This window comes from Homalodisca vitripennis, chromosome 5, assembly GCF_021130785.1.
Source record: "Homalodisca vitripennis isolate AUS2020 chromosome 5, UT_GWSS_2.1, whole genome shotgun sequence".
In the NCBI taxonomy this organism is placed as follows: Eukaryota; Metazoa; Arthropoda; class Insecta; order Hemiptera; family Cicadellidae; genus Homalodisca; species Homalodisca vitripennis.
In genome coordinates, this window is record NC_060211.1 from 120,573,567 (window position 1) to 120,579,566 (window position 6,000).

Consider the following 6,000-nt stretch of genomic DNA (forward strand, 5'->3'; position numbering starts at 1 on the left):
ATATCCTACAAAATGGTAGAATAGTTTTTAAAATTTGCCATATTTTGGAATTTAGCGAACTTGGCATTATTGAAGATTTAATTTAAAATCCAATTTGATTTAATACTCATATTTCCATTATAAATAAACATAATTTAAATGGAAATGTAACACGCAAAGATTTAATAACTTTTTGTGTAATGAAAAGTATAAATAACATAGTGAACACATTTAATATATATTCATATATATATTCCAACACCGTAGAATATTTTGGATACAAGTCAATAACACAATTCAATAAAGGTTCACCATTTTGAAATAATTCAGACGATCCACAGTTAGTGATTGAACAAACAATAATGCTAAAGTAGAGTTCCATTGAATCTTGACAACCATTACACAGAACCATCTCGTAATTAGAAATTACAACATCATGAACACTCTTGTGCTCTAATATTCAGAATTGTCTGTGTTAAATAAGTACCCAATATAATTTCTAAGGCCCAAAAACCTTTATTCTGGTGGTTAAGAAAAAATATCTATTATAAAACCTTAAGTCTATCTCAGATATTCTTCTTATTTTCTAAAAAGTCAACATCGCAGATAACCTTACATGGCTATAAAATGTATCATAAACTTAAAGTAAGGATCGAGTTTATTTAACCACTTTTGTATTTGAAAAATTTTTATTTTGTGAACATGATTAGCGACAAACGACGTTAATATTTTATTATAAGGTAATAAATTGTTTATAAAACATTATCTGGTAATGTGGATGTATAAAATCGATTTCCGATACCTAATAAATTTTAGTACAAAAGTTTAGTCAAAACAATCCTAACATCCAACGAGAGGTTAATATCCATTGATCGCGTCAGCGTAACAGTAAAATTGTACCATAATATTCTCCAGTGAACTCATAAACTTTTAGTAACTGCCCAAATGCGAAAACAAATATAAATGGGTTACATTTTCTTATTTTTTAACAAAAAGATTATTTTAATATATTAATAATGTTTAAAAACGTTTCTAGACATTTCAGATTTACTCCGTGTATCCAGAACCATCAATAACCGATCGAGTTTACATGTTGGCATAATATGAATTTATTATTCTACTCTCGCTCAGAGCACCTCGGGTCTTGTTACCGCAGGCTCTTCTATAATTAGCTTGTTTAACGTCCTACCCAAATATTCCTTCTTGCTTTATAAGGAAATCAAATTTGCAGATACTCAGTTATTATTAAACACTATTGCAAATGTATAATTTGGATAGGAAATCATTCCATAACACAGTGTATAATTGAATTTGTACTTTGAAAGTGGAATGATTATTGTATCTAAATAGCACTTACCCATTATACCAACAACTTGGTGCTGAAATTAGTTAGGTAATAGGCAATAAGTATTGATAATTTGGATTAATAATAAATAAAATAGTAATAAAATGGAACAAATTCTCCATTGTTACCAGTCTTTGTCTTAAAAACACAGATAACCTTGCATGAATGTTGGAAAGTAGGAGATAAATCCAATCAACTCCTTACTGAAATGGTCAATTCACGATTCTAAATTTTAATGAAACACTGGGTAAACTTATTTCCTCAAATTTGTACCATACGGGCATATGTGATAAAATAGGATCAAATGGAATTAATTTTCTCCTGGATTAGTGTATTTAACTAGAGTTTTACTTTTACCCGAATAATCATTAAAAATAACTTTTTTAAACAAAATAACTATAGATTTTCAAATATTTTGGTATGCGTAGACTTTTATACTATGAAGAGCTATATCTTGAATTTGACTATATCTTGATAAATTGAGTAGTGGGATCTAGAGAAGTTTCTACAAACCTTAAATTTATTATAAAATGAAAAGTTAATTACATACAGTTTACAGATTTGCTAAATGTTAATAGTATAATAAAAGAATGTACGTACAGCTTGAAAAGTAGTCGGCAAAAAATCATAATGTAAATTTAAAAAGAATACGTCAGTCATGAAATATTTTTGGATATTACTCATTATATAAGGAAATAAAAGTATAGTCAATGCGTGTATATGTTAAGATGTAATAATAATATTACAAGTTCGATGGTAAGCCTTGTAAAGGAATATAATGCTACAACTACACGAGCAGTAATGAAGCGATGACAACAGATGACGTGATGAGTACGTACCTTGGATGTAAACACGATCACGCACCACGCACCACGCACGAGACCGAGACCTGAGCCGATGCACTGACCTCGAGAACCGCGGACATCGGTTATGCAAAGCTCTCGACCGGTCGGACTACTCCTGACGTCACCAGGACAACAACCCCCACACCGTTTATACTATATAGCCTTGTTTAGTTACAAACTATTTTCACTGTCTTCCTGACGGCCTCTGCTTTTATTTCTAAATAGCTGGTACATAAAACTTATACAGTTTACTGTGTTATGTATGCTGTTAGTGTGCGGTATGTGGTGTTTTCGTATTAATTTGTTTTTTACCTTATGGTCTGAATATTTTATGTATAATTAAAAATTAATAATCCATTCCAAAATTTAAATGGAAATAAACAAATACATATTTTTTTAATTTAATAAAATTGTTTCAAATTCCAGTTGCCTTAAATTATAATGCTAAATATTTGTAGAATGGTTGATAATATAGAAATTCACTTATAATTTTTTCTGAGGAAGTTCACCATCCAAGCTTAAATTTGTAACTTCTCGCCTTAAAGACCAGTTAATATCTCATAACTAATCATTCTTACTTATAAATAATATGCTAATTTAGAATAAGGGCTGTAATAATACTATTTTAATAAATAATAAAGAAAACATCTTACATATGTTATTTATAAAGCATGTAATTATCATTGAATATATTAATATTATTTAATATTTTCCTCAAACATTGAAATTTAATAGGAAATTAACTATCTTACTGTGATATTTTGAATTGAGACAATTGATATCTTTATATTGATAACATAATATATATATATTTGCTAATTACTTATTACTGTTCTTACAAACTGTGAAACGAGACAATAATACATAGCACGACACTTTGCTTTTAAACTAATGCACTTCCCACGTTGCGCCTCGTTAGTTAAAAGTTGTGAAGAAAAATGACCTCGGCATTACCCTCTAATATCCGAGTTAAGCTAGATACGGCAGTGAAAATTGTCGTAATCGAGGAAGGTAGTGCGGGTAATAGGCATTCGTCACTGGGATGAGCTCGTTTGCGTCTTAGCGTCTTTGTAAATGATAGAACTTTCCGCTTTGTTGGAATATATGTGATGTGAAGAAGTACTTACAGTGTTACAGTGACTTCTAAACTTTTATCACAAGTGTCTCCTGCTACGTAATTTAGATCTTGTCCTGTAATGTTTCTTGAATGCATTAGTTTACACGAGTCTTGTCATTTATAAATGCTCAATACTGTTTTTATCGAATTTATATGTAGGCGATATCCTCAAAAGTGTTAACGATGCAAAATTCGTCAATTACAAAAAGTTTAAGTAAAATTATAAGAGAAGTATTAATTTTGTCCATGACCATAAACAACGGTGGTACACCTTTGTCTATTTAAATGGCCACCATGTTGGAGCTACATAGTGTACCAATCTGGCCAAAGAATCTAGGCTGAGGTACCTATACGATAAAATCATCACTAAGTTGAAAAACAGTTGTGCAACACGGTTGCAAACCTTGGAAATAGTAATGTTTTGTGGTTTTGGAAGTGTACTTTTTAAAAAAATATTTATTTTTGAGGTTAGAGAAATTTCATCAAATATGTTGATGGATTATGTACATTTTCATGGGAACTTAACTATTTGCAGGGTTTCTACTTTATTTAATCTCTACAAACGTAGAAATAGGGGATACTTTCTTAATCTTCAAAGTTTATGTGGGCGATATCCTCAAAAATTTTCACGATGCAAAATTCGTTGGTGTAACATTTTAAATGGTTAAATCATCGACCGAAAAATTCATTGCACCAAAACGTTTCCTTTTACAAGAGTGTTATTTCAACGTTTAGGTTTCGTTATAAACAGTTAAGATATTAACCATTAATATTAGATAGCCTACGCTTTATTTCTTAACATACAAAAACAGCTTTAAATTTTCACTCAAAAACACATTGACAAAGATGTATTACTTAAATGTAAAACACATATTATCTTTTTTTAAAGACGTTTAAAATGAGCTGTAGATAAATTTAACCTGATATTTAAATATTTTACAGCTACGCATATTTTAACTTCTTTAAAAAAGTTTTTGGGGTGGCAAAATCTTATAATTTTGCCACCCATTTATATTTAATGCCACATATTTAATAAGAAAATATGTACGTTTTTTATAATTTACTTATTGCAGAGTAAGAATTTGACAGTTTCATTATTTAATTTATATCTGAATCTAACTGTATAACGTTTAGAGTAACAAATTGTTCTCCAAATTCCTAAATATCTGTCCAACTAGGTGATTAATATTTTAGTCAACATTTTCGTAATAATAAAGAAAATTCTACTAAATATGTTGTAGATATTTTGTATGTTTAATTAAAACAAGAATAGCTCTCAGAAGTAGCAGTGTATAGTCAGATGCACATTTCGCCAATCCGATCAGTATTGGGCAATTAACAATTAACAGTATTTGGCCATTTCATCGCAGTTCTAGTCGGTAATGGTTGGAAACCACTGATGGCTGGTATTGCACCAATCTCATCAGACTAACGAAATCACCCACATGTGTCGCTTTGACCTCACTCATAGATATATTCGAACGGATCTGATTATCATAACACTATAAGTCAAATTCAGTATTATAACGGTATGTTGAGTACGATTGTTTTTACGTTTACCACAAACACTTATGTTTCAAATGACCTTTTACATGGGATAACCAATTCCAGTTATATTTTAAGAATGATTGGTGTCGTTACCTACAACTGCATTAAGCCTTATTATCTCATGTCTAATATCGCGTTTATACATTTCGTAAAATGTATTAGGTACTAATAGTACCTAAAAGTACCAATAGTACTAATCCTACTCAAGACCACACGTTAAATAACAATCTTTATTAAATTTTTTTATCGAAATTTCATTCTAACTGACCCCTAATCTAATGGTTAAACCGACATTAAATTAGGTCTTCTTTGAGAACCAAGTGTTTGTTTTACGTTTTATATGTGTTTTGAAATTTCAACTACATAAAAAGCCATTCGGCAAGTTAAATTTTATGCTGTAGTCTGATTTCCAAAACATGTAGGACGACTTTTAAGAACACCTTACGGTTGTTTTGGATTTTACAGTGGTAAGGATACCTCATTAAATACTATAACAAAAAAGTCAAATTGTTCGTTAAGGCTCAGCTACATTCCATAGAGTGGTATTCACCAATATCGAACTCGATGTTGCCTATATACCAGTAAAGGTCAATAGATCAGTTATTTTTGGTATGCCTATGAAAAGAAAGATGGAAATACATTTTCCACTACTTACTAACAAGCTCCGCTCATTGAATGATTTATCACGAAAAATAGTCAAATCTATAGTGTAGAATCATTCTTTCCATATCTCTTAGGCAGGAAGAAGAAAAGAAATTTAGCTTTCCCCGAGTGATAATTTTTGATAACACTTTTCCAGCAGATTTCAGTGGTTGTAATATTAACCTATTAACTGGCATTGACTTATATTGTTAGTAAATCTGTATAATATTTGTAAGAATTTAACTTTTTGCTCTTAAGGGGATTACTAAAATATTTGTTGAATTTTTTCTGTAAACAAACCAATATACATATATCTATAACTAAAATTTCCTCCTCTAAACCTACTTTTTAAGAAACCTTTATGAAAACCGGATTAGTTGTTTTGTGTGAAATTCAAATACCTTGTTGGATCAAGGGTAATGGAAGTCACATAGGAAAACTGCTTTACACACAAAAACTTAACTTCACTGCTTTTTGTGTAGATTTTAAGTTTTCCTTGTTTATTATGAGGGATACATCATGAC